This window comes from Polypterus senegalus, chromosome 5, assembly GCF_016835505.1.
Source record: "Polypterus senegalus isolate Bchr_013 chromosome 5, ASM1683550v1, whole genome shotgun sequence".
Taxonomy (NCBI): domain Eukaryota; kingdom Metazoa; phylum Chordata; class Cladistia; order Polypteriformes; family Polypteridae; genus Polypterus; species Polypterus senegalus.
In genome coordinates this window covers 53,104,937-53,120,274 of record NC_053158.1, presented here as the reverse complement: position 1 = coordinate 53,120,274, position 15,338 = coordinate 53,104,937, and positions in this window count along the sequence as shown.

The following is a 15,338-nucleotide window of genomic DNA, read 5'->3' as shown; positions in this document are numbered from 1 at the left end:
ATTAATGTATATTAATATTAGCTATTCTAAACATTTGGCCCTGTGCATTATAGATTATCAAGATGAATCAGTCCTTGCCAGGAAGAATGCAAAATCAATAATGCAAGAATTTAGTAGATGAATACTGAATACTTTCCCTATACTGTAGCCTAACAAAATAGTCTCTTCCGTCAGTTTTGGTTGAGTTTGTCATATTCCACAAGTTATTACCACCTGGCCCCAGACTAATGACACCAGTTTAAGTCAAGGTTATTATTATTATTACAGTAAAATAAAATTTGTGTTTACTTGTCTCAGAGAAAAAATACAGCAAATAAATAAAAAGTATACTTAGACTGAAACATATACCATAGGCATCCAGTTACTTCAAAAATATACAGACTTGTTTTCGTGATGATAAGTTGTGCAATTAGCATGACTTTTAATGAACCATTACATCAAGATTTAACATATCACCATCAATAAGTGACTGAGAAAACTGAATACTTTTGACAATTATGAATAATCTCACAGTACATGGTAATAATTTAATTTACACAACAGTCAACATAAAAAGTATAAGAATGCTTCAACCAAAGTGTAACAATGACAACATTCCCCTTACAAATAAATGTATGAAAAAGTCACAATACTGTGAACTACTGTATTTTTAAAAATCAGGTTTAATTGTAATTAAAATAATTATACAGCAGACTTGCATCTTTCTTTCACTGACATACTGTAGTACCCTGTCTAGGTTTGATCATTTTAGCTGAACACACTCCAAAACTGAATACTTATATACAGAAGTATTTTTATTTATTTATATATATATATATATATATATATATATATATATATATATATATATATATATATATATATATATATATATATATATATATAATTTATTTATTTATATATTTGACATAGTAGCATGATATTCAGCAGAATTAAAAAGCATATATATATATATAGACCAGTAACGGCATACTGCACGATAACATGCAATGAATACACTTGACTTGAACATTCCTAGTCTTCATTCTCTGTCTCTGCATGTTTAGCATTCGTTTGCTCAGAGGTTGATGCACTTGCAGTTTCCTGAGCAGCTCTTCTTTTCTCCACCCAAGAGGCCCGCTGCTTTTCTTCTTTCATTGGCATCTTTTCGCGTTAAAACTGATTGTTAGTTTTTGTGTTGCAATTACTTAGTACATTTTCTTTAATTTTTCACTTAAGCTGGCACTTAAGTCTTCAATCTGCCTCAAGAATGATTAGCGAAGGTGGTAGGGAATGAGAATGGTGCCCATATGAATGCGGCCTATGGCCGCCCTGCTGCACACTGCCGAGAGTTGATTCTACAATAAAATAAAAATAAAAAGAGTAATAAAAATCATCACCCTGAAAGCAGATAGTAGATGTCACGTAGTATATGTGTACCAAATTTCAGGTCAATAGTTCAAATGGTTTGCGAGCTACAGGTGATTTAAAATCCTGGACGGACAAACGAACAGCCACGGTAGCGTCTTATATAGAAAGATAGGATGCTTTTATTTCTTTCTACTGTTCAGGAAATGGGAACACAATGTACCACTTGCTCTCTACTGCACATTTTCCACTTAGTTAAACATGCAAAGAAGGAAACACAATGCTGGTTTGTGTACTGACTCCCCAAATAACAACATTTGCATAGCACCTTTCACTACACCACCTTCTTTGCATCATACAGACTGTTGCGCAAATGCTAATTTTTAAGGTCACTGAAGGGTCTTATATTTGGAGCCATCTGAGCAGATATAGGACTTGGACTCAGCTAGAATTGTTTAGATTCACCTAGCAGTCCTCATGATTTTACAGTGCATATATTACATCATGTGAGACTGTTGCTTTTTATTCTGCACTATACAATAAATTGTTTTGCATCCATATGAAAATGAAAAGTATCTTATGAAGAACACCCATCTGCCCATCCATCCATTTTCTAGAACCCTTTATTCAAGCTAAAATTAACCTCAGCATTTACATGCATTGGAATGTCTGCTATGGGTTTAATGGTGAGAAAAACCTAAAAAATATTAACAAGACTCCAGGCTGCTATAAATAAGTTCTTATATTTTACTTGATTGTGTACTTAGTAATGTTAATTTGTTTGTAAAAGTGCTAACTAATGTATTCAATCAGTCAATTTTAATACCTGGCCCAAAGTAAATATTAAAATCCTCAGTCCATTCTGCATATGCAACACTTCTGTCATCATGTTCCCCCCATCCATTTCCTGAACTCACTTCTTTCAGGGCAGGGGTACAAGGTGAGGGCACATTTTTGTAATACAGTAGGAGACTTGAGTCCATGGAGAAAAACAATGGACACGTGAAGCGTGCAAACTCCAGTGACAAAACCATAGCATGAATGCAACTCCCTGGACCTGTGATTCAAAAGGACTAATTACCTCACAGTCAAGTTGCCATATATATTTCATGTACATGATTTATCTTTAAAGATCTATGTTTTAGTTCAGAAAGATATATCAAATGGTTGAGAGTGCTTCATGTCACCTTTGATATTTTGTAACCTATTTTCTTTGCTTCCATTTTTGTATTTTGCAGCTGATGACCAACAATACTTTGCTCCAGAGACCCCACATGCATGATATAAACTCACACGATGGATATGTATTGACAAAGGAACATGAGTACATGGAATCTATTATAAAAGTAGGCCGTCATAATGATAAGATCATTAGTTCTCCTACAAAAGCCACATGGTGTCACTTCAATGCTCTTTTATCAGCAGCTTTCTATTTTTCCCTTTCTTCTGCAAATGAATTTCTTTGCTTTTGGACAAACATTTTGTACTGTGTGATAAGTCAACCACTCTAGACATCATAAAGGTTTGGGGCAGCCACCCGTATATTATAACCCAGCTGCAAAACTTTAAATAGTTGAACTAGGGTGTTCACAAGATCAAGTCCAAATCAGAACTGTCAGACTAGAGGTAAGCTGGCGGCTTTAAAGGCCCGCAGAAGAAGTGTTGTCATTGGGGCAGGAACTTGAAATGATGTCATCTCTGGTGCCGGAAGTAGGTGGGATTTCCCATCACTGACCTACAAGGAACTGAGAAAGACAGTCAGTACACCCTGCCACCTCCGGTCTGGTGTTGTATCAGCATTACTCAAGCCCTTTAGCTGCCTCCTATTTGCAAGTGTGTGACAACTGGCAATGTGAATGTTCAAGCAGTAGTGATGAGTAAAACAGCAAAGTTTCATTTTAAGTACAGTTTTATAAAATTACCCCATAAATTTGTTTTGTGTGAGATTTTGTAATTATGAGCATTTAGTTTGTCTTTTTTTTTAATGTTTTTTGCCACAGTAAGCAAGAGATATTGCTACCTAAGGCTTATTCTACACCTGAAACCACTGTCTCCTTCCAACACATCTCCAGTGTTCCATCACTCCTTCCATGTGGCTCTGCCTCATGCATTGCTTTGCCTGTTAATAATGAGAAAATTCATTTTTTACCTCATATATTAATTTTTTTAATGCATATTTAAAGGGTCTGGCTGGCACAAGGCTCACTAGTTTTTTGGTAAGACTTAAATCAAAGCAAGCCATACTCTAGCAAGTATACTCTTGTTTATGCATACAAGTAAAGTCAAATAACAATAGATGAATGCAGTATTAATCCCATGATCTGTCACATTCCACAATATTGCTTTTACATGCCTGCAAAAGCTGCATTTCCCAACACCATATTATGTTAGATAGATAGATAGATAGATAGATAGATAGATAGATAGATAGATAGATAGATAGATAGATAGATAGATAGATAGATAGATACTTTATTAATCCCCAAGGTATTATGTTATGTGCTATCAGCTACTCCCCATCCCCCATACTCTGTACAGTTTCTTTCTTACCTATGGATTTGTGGTCAGTCCTAAGAAATATTCATTCTGTAGAAAACCTCAGGATTTTTCTTCCAACTTCGTAACTGTGAAAATTCAGATATATGCCAATGTTTCTCAAGTTTTCATTAAATCTCTATTAACAGCTAAAAACTTTAAGCTGTAACTGCATATATTGGCTTATGGTAATGGTGACCACAACTACAAATCACCTTCTCAGTAAATATGTCATGTGAAATAGTAACTCAATCTACAGTTATATGATTTTGAGGTCTGCTGTAGAGAAAAGTAGTGTTCAAAAGCAAATGCACACTAAAACAACAAAGCATGGAAAGGTTCTCCCATACTGTTACTCAAAATGCTTTATATTCAGTTTCACCAACCCACTTGAAATAGAGCATATGAGCTCAAAGCTCTTTTTGGCTAGAACACAGAGTAAAAATTGCATGCTGAGATCATCCTTGCTGGTGGATTATACTGGGTGCTACAGGCTGCTTATGCCTGAAACTTACAAAAATAGAATGTTTTCTCCTAAAAGCTTTTGTTTGCGACTAAAGGTTGGGTAGTAATTGCTACGGCTTTTTTCCTCACTTTTGCTGTTTTTCTCAAATGTCCAAGAGCTGGGGTACGTTGTGAATGAAGCATGCTTGTGTATTTCGGAAGCATGTCAACAAGGAGACACAGAATATTAGGAACAGTGATGAGACCTAGATCATACCAACAGTGAAATAGCAAATGCTTTGAACTTTCATTTTTCTTAGGTTTACAAAAGTGAAGAAGTCAATAAGCTCTGATAAGTAACAGGGACTACTAAGGCGGTACTTAGAAATTTGGAAATTGTAAAGAGAGAAGATTTGATGGGCTAAAATCTAACAAGCAAAATGAACCAATAATATTTCTCCCTGTGTGCTTAATGAAGTTAATAAATGAACACTTGACATATATTTTTAAAAAAATTTCTGCACACTAGAGAATTTTCTGAAGACTGCAAGGAATGAATCATTCAGCAGAAATGTGTCAAGAAATGCTACTGGGGTTCCTTTATACCAAAAGTACTACCCCTGCATAATGCCTCACTGTGAGTGTGAAAGCCAAGTCAGAAGGTTCCGTTTTTAATTTTCTTGCTTTTTAGTCATTCTAGTGTGAGTTCAGACCATAATGTTTGCATATAAATATTAATTTATCTACCTATTTATATATTGATTTATTTAAGGAGCTTCGGTAAAAGTCCATGTTAAAATAAAGTTCTATCTGTCTATCTATAACAGCAGCAAATATTATCATGGTGTATAATAAGGATGATAGTGCTGATCCAAGAAATTAATGACCAGTAAGCTTAACATGCATCATATGTAAACTAATGAAGGCAATTATTAAGGAAAGGATTGAGCTGAACATGTCAAGGACGGGAGTGTTATCAAATAGCCAACATGGATTCAGGCAGGTTTCACTAATAAGTTAAAATTCCATAAGGAAGCAACAAAAACATAGGATCAGAGAGGTAAATATACTGTATTATTTATCTTGATTTTCATCCTTAACTTACAATAAAAGAGTTTGGTTCTTTCTTTTCATAAGAATGTTTTTTTTTTTATAAATATTGGTTCATCACTTGTGTTCCCGTTGATTATGAAAACCAATTATTGCTGCAGAATTAACGGTTATGAGAATTGTTTCAGATTTTAGTTGAATGTAGAATTGTTCAACATATAATATATTATTGCCTTTTGCCAAAATCACTTACCTTGGAAGTATTTTTCATTTACTTTTACTCTCTTTCATTGAGTTTTAGGTTTTATTTTCTCTCTTTATCTGCTATGCATTAAGAATGGCAAATTATTCTTGGTGGAAACAAATAAGGATGAGGACCATATTATACAGTATTGTATAACAGAGATTTCTTTGTTAAAGTGCAACTTATTGGAATGTTCTCCATACACCAAATCAGAAAATGGATGATGAATCCATAAAGAATCACATTCTAGCATTATACAAAGGCAAAATAACCATGCTTGCTGGGCAGATATGTTCATTTAGTTAACTAATTTACTTTTTTATTTTCTGCAACCCAATACTTTTAATGGATGTGTCTTCTTATTAATGTATGATCAGGTAGACACATTTAAAAATATTCTTTTGTCATTAAACAAATAATTCCAGTAAGTAGTAAGTAGTAGTAGTTTTCTTTATATAGCGCCCTTCATAGAGAAAAGATCACATAAGCGCTGAACAGCAAATACAGTACAAACACAACAGTTAAAACAAAACCAATTAAAACAGTAAATAAGCAAACTGAAACTATTCAGCACTGATTAAAATCTTCTTTAGTTTTTTTTAAAAGAATCAACAGACTCGACTTCACGCAGACCTCAAGGCAGGCTATTCCATAGTCTTGGCGCCACAGACAGAAAGGCACGATCCCCACGGGCTTTTGGTCGAGTGTGTGAGACAATGAGAAGGCCCTGTTGCCCAGATCTTAGAGTCCGGCAAGCTGTATGGCATTGGAGCAGGCTGGTTAGGTACTCAGGAGCTTGTCCATGCAAAGCTCTGAAGTAAGCACCAAAACTTTAAAATGAATTCTATAAAACACTGGGAGCCAGTGCAGTGTGTGTAAAATGGGGGTGATATGATCACTCCGGCTAGCGCAAGTTAGGAGCCTGGCAGCTGCATTTTGAACTAACTGAAGGCGTGAGAGAGAGGATTTGCTCAAACCTGTAAAGAGAGCATTACAGTAATCAAGCCGTGAGGGAATAACAGAATGAACAATCATCTCCAATTCTGATTTTGAAACATTTCTTAGTTTTGAGAGATTTCTTAAATGAAAGAAACATGAGCGACTGACTGACCTTACATATTCATTAAGCATCAGGAACTATTCAAAAATAACCCAAGGTTATGAAGACTCGACTTACTAACAGGAGAGACAGAAGATAGTTTTAAACTGATCTTAGAATGAAGAACAGGAGGAGCAACAATTAGTACCTCAGTTTTTCCTGAATTCAACTGCAGGTAATTACTACTGAGCCAGTCGTTAACCTGAGACAGACAATCAACCAATGTGATCAAATTATTAATATGATTGGGCTTAAATGAAAAATAAAGCTGTATATCATCTGCATATAGATAATATGAGATGTCCTTGAAAGAGTTAAGAATCTGTGATAGGTGAAGAATATATAAAGAGAAAAATATAGGCCCAAGAACCAAGCCCTGCGGCACTCCACATGTCAAAGGAGTCAGATGAAAAGCCAGCCACACCGACTGAGAAACTCCTATTTGACAAATCAGAGGAGAACCAGTCCACAGCAGAGCCAGAGACACCTAACAGCTCTGATCTATTAATTCAGATCCAATGGTCCACCGTATCAAAAGCTGCGGTAAGATCTAACAGTACAAGCACAGAGCACCTGCCTGCATCAGCAGCAATTAAAAGATCATTAAAAACTTTTAGAAGAGCTGTTTCTGTAGAATGTTGCCTCCAAAAATCAGATTGAAAAGAATCAAAGAACCACTGCTTTTCTAAGAAGGCACAAAGTTGCTCTTCAATCACCTTTTCCAAAACTTTGGCAATAAAAACCAGTTTTAAAATTGGCCTGTAATTACTCAAAATAGACGGATCGGAATTATATTTTTTTAACAACGATTGAATTACAGGATGTTTAAAATAAAATGGAACTACACCAGATCTCAAGGAGCAATTTATGATATTCAAAAGGCACGGACCTATAAAACTCAAAGATTTTAACATTAATGATGTTGGCAACAGGTCAGTAGGACATGATGAAGGTTTCATCTTCCTGAACAAGTCAGAAAGATCCGAAAGTGAAACGTCTGAGAACACAAAAGACTCAGAACATGAGTGGATGAGAGCACTAGGTAAGACAGCTGGAACAATATTAGCCCGAACAACATTAACCTTGCCAATAAAAAAAGTAAGAAAATTATTAAAATTACTGTCAGAAAAAAAAGAGTAATAGATTGAGAGCTTGCAAATTTTACCAAAGAGTAGATTTTGTTAACAGCATTGCAAATATCTGCCCTGAATGAAATGTGGGTCCACAATAGTTTTGAGTAAGTTAGAACATTAGAATATTTTTTTGTGAAAAAAGCCATTCAGCCTATCAAACTTGACAATCCTTTTAACCTAGACTCTCCAAAATAACACTGTGTCCCTAAAGTCTTCTCACCTTACCCATTGTACCTTACCTAAGATGTTGCACTTTGGTTTTTACATCTGTCATAGTTCAGAGCCAGCACAAACCTCTGTTATAAATAATATTTTAATATCTTCTGATGAAGGAAATGCAACAATAATTATGTGGTTAGCCTTCAACACAATTGCCATTTCTATTCTGTTACCGTACTTAGGCTGGGATATTACATTGGGCTGTCAGGCATGAATTAGTTCATATTTATCAAAATGATTTCAGTATGTACAGAAATGTGCTGACAGAGCTCCATCATTATATTCAGAAGTTAAATATTCTCTCCCACAGGACTCACAATTTGAACCTTTTACTGTTTGCACTTTCCACACTTTCATTAGAAAACATAACCTTCATTTTCACTCATATACAGACGATACCCAGCTATGCCTTTGTTTAAGACCAAATGATGTTTCTCCAACAGTATCCTTAATTGCGTCAATGAGTGAAAAGAGTGGATCGATGATAACTTCTTGTCTTTAAATTCAGAAAAAAAGGAAATGTAATTTCTTGGAAATTATACAGATAGCAATGATATTTTGTCATTTTTAACTCAGAAGGTCTAAATATGAATTTACTCAACTGACAGGCACTGCACCTTACACATTACCTTTGATATTAGTTTTGTTTAAAAAAATTACAACACTATATAAAATATGTTTTTATGGCTTAAAAAAAATAAAATTAGGATGGTTTTAAAATGAGAAGGATACTGAAAAATTTAGTTTATGCATTTATTTCAAGTAGGATTAACTATTGCAGTGCATTATTCAAAGGCTGCTCACAATTCTATATGCAGCATTTACTTATCTCAAGCTGCTTAAAAATGATTACTAAAGCTGTAAAGTAAAATATGACCACACAACTCATATTCTTAAATCTTTACACTGGCTTCTACTTGAACTTTGAGCAGATTTCAAAATCCTCCTTCTTTCATATAAAGCTATAACTAGCCCTACTAACCTGTCTGAACTTATTATATACAAACCAGAGCATGCTAAAGAACTCAAGATGTTGATCTAGTAAACAGTTTTAGGATGAATAAAACAACAGTGGGTTGTCAAGATTTTACCCTGTTATGGGATGATCTGCCTGCTTGTATAAATGAGAGCTGTCCCTTTAGTCTTATCTTTTAAACTCAGTACTTTAGCATACTACAGTATACCCTGATAAGAGCTGTTGATTAGCTGTTGTTATTACATCTCTCTTTATTAGTCATTTGCACAAAAATAATAGTATTACAATAATTGTGAACTGTTACTAGCCCTCTTCTATTCTGTTTCTCTTCTTGAAATTCCTGCTGTTGAATTTGTAGCTACTGCTCTACCTCTTTAACCATGGGGAAGACATCAGTGATACTTGGAGACCTGGGGCCTCATGTATAACGCCGTGCGTAGAACTCGCACTATAACATGGCTTAAGCACAAAAGCCGAAATGTGTTTACGCACAGAAAAATCCAGATGCAGGAATCTGTGCGTACTCCAACTTCCACGTTCTTCCGCTACATAAATCCCGATCAGCGTGAAAACTAACGCTCGTGCAAGCGCATTATGTAACGCCCCAAATCCTCCCAGAATTACGCCTATTTGAATATGCAAATCAATATAAATCGCCCTTAAGCGCAGCCTTCTGTGAAAAGACAATGGGAAAAGCACGGGGAAAATATAAGAATTTCAGCGAATACCAAGTGGAGGCAAATGAAAAACATACTATTTGTTCAAATAAACCGTGGTATAATCAACAAAAGGAAGTTGATCGAGTGACATAGCGTGTTGGAGAAACTTGAAAGCTCACATTCACAAATCGCACAGTGCCGGAAATAAAAAGAAGTCACATATCAAAGTCGCGTGAAAAGCCGAGTTGTAAGCCCACTGTCTGAGTGTCATATGAAAGCTTATTAGGGTACAGAGAAAAAAGGCACACAGTGAGGAAAAAGCACGAAATGTCAACTTCAATCTCGACATTTCCACTTTAATCACGTAGTTTATTTTGTCATTAAAGTAGAACATCATAAACTTCATCTTAAAATCGTTTAATTAACCAGTTTCTCAAATCACATCGTAATTAAAGTAGCACGTTAAATGCTTTGTTTTGTATTTGATCTTGTGCTCTATGTGTGTGAATCACTCCTTGCTTTTTAAACTGGCTCTCTTCCTCCAATTGGACACAGAATCAATTACATTTGTAATATTACAGTTCTCTGAATAACTAAAATACTGAGATGTATACGTGATATCATTTTCATGATGATAGGAGTTAAAGCACGTTATTAAACATGTGTTTCACTTCGATGAAATAATTTATTGCAGCAGTACAATCAGGGGCGGCTCTAGGCTTGTGGTGGCACTGGGCAGAGGAAGAATCGGTGGCTCCTTCGCCGCCCGTCAGTAAGGTAGCTTATGCACGGTGGATGGCTACGTCCGTTGCGGACACTGCATAGCTGCCTCGTGCTCATGACACAAGCATTTAACTTTTGCCGAAATTCGTCGCTGTGTTTTTAGCTGTGTTGTTATTTTATCTTTCTGTTTTATATTCAATATATATTGGCGTAGCCGTCACTGCAGTCAGTGCTTTTCTTTACCCAAGTAACCGATCGCCATACAATCAGCTCTGTAATAGACGTTAAGCCATCTGTAAGCTTAGCGACGATTCTTCAAAACGTTTAAAGAACATTGAAATATCTTCATAGTACATGTTTAATTATTTAATAAACATATCTGAATTTCACCTTATAAATGACACTGTTTCTGAACCACGAGGTCCATACAGGAAAGGCTTTAAAACATTTTGCAGTGGCTGAGACAGCGTGTCCTTGAAGCTGTATACCGATAATTCCCTTTCCGATCAGCTGCTGCTGTGATTCACACTCAGATACAGTGATATAAATACTCTGAGTGGTGCAGTGAGAGAAATATTGAAAAAGATGATCCGCTGTGGCAACTCCTAACAAGAGGAGCTGAAAGAAGAAGAAGAAGAAGTGAAAGTACCAATGCTAAAGCAGTTATGGTATTTGGAATACTATGGCTGTTCCCTCTACCATTATATTGTTACAAGTTAATTACAATCAGATGCATTACACTAATAAACAATATGCGGTTAGTTTCGGTGTATTTATAAAGCCGCGTCAGGAAAATAAGGTGTAACCACATAGGAACAGTAGCACTGCTTTGACGCTGGGTGCCGCCAGTCTGCAAAACCGAGCGGAGAACTTGCGTACGACAAGGTATGAGGTACCGTGGAAAAGTGCGTGGATTTACGCCAAGTGTAGGTTTTATACATCGCGATTTGAACGTGGAAAAGTTCTTACGCAACGTTTCTGTGCATACGCACCGTTTATACATGAGGCCCCTGGAAACCAAAGAGGAAATGATTTTGCCTTCTTAGACTGCCCAGCATAAATATATACTGTAAAATGCGTCATTTAACGTTGGCCTTCAGAACTGTCACTGAGTCCGGCATTGTCTTTTGACTTTGTGTTATAACAGAACACTGACCTTTCAGAGGTTAATTATCTCCTGGGATGCTACTGACTAGAGTTTTTGTTTTCCATTTTTATTTGTCAACTTGGTCATATTTCAAAGATTATATTTATGGATATACTAGCTGTGTAAGCCCGTGTTTTAAAAAGCACAGGGTCCTAGAAAGTATTGAAATTGCCAGAAAAAAAATTGAAATGTACTCTGGGCACCTCTCTCCTATGAGGTTTTGTTTTGCTGATGTGCTCGCCTCGCTTGTGCATTAGCGGCTAAGCGAATTTGTCTTTGTTCGTGGGTGTTGTTTTACCGGCGTGCTCATGTTGCTTGTGTATTAGCGGCGGGAGTAAAAGTAAAAGGAATACCGTTTTGCCTCTGTGCTCGCCTTACTTCTGTATTAGCAGCTAAGCGAGTGATTCTTTCTTTGGAGGTTTCATTTTGCCGATGTGCTGTCCTTGCTTGTGTATCCTCGGAGGTGGAACCCTTACCCCGATTCCACCTCTCACTTCCGGGCCAGACAGACAGACACACAAACTTCCATGTGTAGACGTTTATATGTAAGATAATGTTTCACATAAGTCAAGTCGGGGAGCATGCACTGGTACAGTGCGTTGCCGCACCCACTACATGACGAAACAACTCGGGATCCCAGTTTGCAACCCCCCAGGCAGATATGCGGTCCAGTCCAACCCTCCGGAAATGACCCTCTGTCTACATTTAAAGACTATCAGATTCAGCCAGGTGTTACGTGGGCAGCCCCTTGGCCTGGTCCAGCCACTTGGATCCCCAACAATGAGGATCTTACGAGCTGGATCATCCTCGAGGAAACGCACCACATGGCCGTAGTGCCGTAACTGACGCTTCCTCACAATGCAGGTAATGTGCCTCATTTGGGACTCCATGAGCAACCGCTCATTCAACACAAAGTCAAACCAATGGTACCCAAGGATTTTCCAGAGAGACACAGTACCAAAGGAGTCCAGTCTTCGTCTCAGGTCATTGGATAGCATCCATGTCTTGCAACCATATAGCAAGACAGGACGCACCAGGACTCTAAAGACTTGGACCATCATCCTTTTGTATGGACATCGGGAGCGCCACACACCCCTTTCCAGCAACCTCATGACCCCCCATGCTCTCCCAATCCGTCTACTGACTTCAAAGGAAGACTCACCAAAGATTATAAATGTCACTGCCAAGGTAAGTAAACCTCTCGATAAGGTCTGTCCACAGACAGACACACTGCTAATGGCTTTGCTCAAGAGGTCATTAAAGGATCTTGGTTTTTATGCAGGACACTCGCAAGCCCAGACACTCAGATTCCCCAATCAGAGCCTCCATTGACTCCATGAAGATCACAATATCGTCAGCAAAGTCAAGATTCGTGAACCTTTCTTCAACAACAGATGCCCCACAGCTGCTGGACCATGGACCCCAACACCCTGTCCATACAAGCACTGAACAGAGTAGGAGCAAGACCACACCCCTGACGAACCCCAGAATCAACTGGGAAAAACACAGAGGTCCTTCCTCCACTCTGCACAGCACTCACAGTACCAGTGTGCAGGCCGGCCATGATATCCAGCAACCTCGAGGGGATTCCGCGAACCCTTAGAATGTCCCACAGGGCAGCTTGATCAACCGAGTCAAATGCCTTGTGAAAATCGACAAAGGCTGCAAAGAAACTCTGCCGATAGCATGAGAACCCTCAGTGCCATAATGCAGTCGATGATAGACTTCTTATGCATAAAACCATACTTTTCTGGTCACTGGTAGGTGAGGAAGTGATCACAGATCCTATTGAGGACGACCCTAGCAAGGACCTTACCTGGCACCGAGAGCAGTATTATCCCCCTGTAGTTGCTGCAATCCAGGCAATCACCCTACCTTTTCCAGATAGGGATGACAGTCAGTTGGGATGATGCCAGTCTCCCAAATGGAGGTAAAGATTGCTTGCAATCCCAGGAGGACAGCCTTACCACCAGCCTGGAGAAGTTCACCCCAGATACGACAGATCCCTGCAGCCTAAGCTGGTTCACCACCTGTGCAATCTCAGTGAGATTGGGTGGTTCACAGCTAATTGGAGGATCAGCCTCAAGAACCGTGGACCCAGAGATATCCAACATCCTAGCCGGAGGATCAGCTTGAACAACTGGTCAAAGTAGGCAACCCAGCGAGTCACAACTGCAGTGTCATCCGTAAGAACCGTTCCATTACCTGCCCTGACTGCGACCCTCCGAGGAACAGATTCAGATGTGCGTAATGCTTCGATTACAGAATATCTGTTTGGGGTCAAATTACATTTTACTGAAAAGAATTTGGTGAAAGAGTTCAGCTTCTGTGTCACCTGTTCTTTCAGAAAGCATGACGTTTCACATAAATCACTTTAAAATTAGTTTTATTTTGTATTATTACAACCTGTATTATTATTTGTGAGCATTACATAATATATGAATATGCAATTTGTAATATGTAAAAAATAACTTAGTGAAGAGTACAATACCAAAAATAAAATTAATGGAATCATCAAAATTGTGTCCAATGATATTATGAATGCACAATACCACAAGTGTTAAATCATAAATTAAAAAATTCAAAATTAAAAAGAAAAAAAATTCTGTAAATAACAGAAAAACAGGCCAAAGTTCCTCTAAATCCAGTGCAGTAAAATGAGCTGTGTTTATATGTATATTTTATTAATGTCTCAAAATAAATTCTTTGCCAATGAAATGTCATTCAACATTTGGCATAATTTAAACCTCTAATATCTATTGATCTTGCGGTGGGCTGGCGCTATGCCCAGGGTTTGTTTCCTGCCCTGCACCCTGTGTTGGCTGGGATTGGCTCCAGAAGACCCCTGTGACCCTGTAGTTAGGATATAGTGAGTTGAATAATGGATTGATATCTATTGATCACAAATCTCTCTAGGAGGATGTAATATTTATTATGGCCAAGATATAAAAATGTCAAGTCCACAGGACTGAGAGAAAAGGGGCAAAACAGAAGAGTTGTTAGAAAAAGACAACAATTCAAACAGATAATATCTATGTGTCATAGTTCAAAACAACAATCAAATATTGTGTTCAGAAATCCCCGCACAACATCTTTCCTACATGTGTGATGTCACAATTGTATCCACATGATTACCAACAGAAATTATAACAATATGTCAAAAATGGAAGACCCACAAGGCAAAATTGACTCCAAAATGGTGAGAAAAACTCAAGTAATGAATAAATAAATAAATCACAATATCCAGATGTTTAAAAAAATATGATGTTCTTCTACTTACTCTTGGACAGTATCATAATTCATTGGTGCCCAAGAAAGATGAAAGAAGCAGGTTGACATTAGCAAATATGAAAAGGATTAAGACAGGGCAGTGCTATTCTATTTTTAAAAATTCCACTTTATCAAAAAAAAAACAACAAAAAAAACTTTGTTTGAGCGTTCCTGAAAAATTTTTTGAACTATTTAAAAGTGTAAGTTAACTTTAACTTTTGAACAAATATGACTTATTTGCAAAATTAATTGGAAAGTTTTTATGTTATCTCATTCAGTCACCTTTAAAAGGCAACAGGGAATCTATTTCAGCAACAACACTGGGAGCTGTTATGAAGACATCAGCTACTATTTCAAATATTAATAAGTCATGTAGCAAAGATGTACTTGAGTAATTGGAGGCCCAGAGAGTGATTAATGTCAGAGAGCCATGAGAAAATGCACTGTAAGTATCTCCTTTGAGTTTTGTTTATAGTAGAATTTAGGAACCCA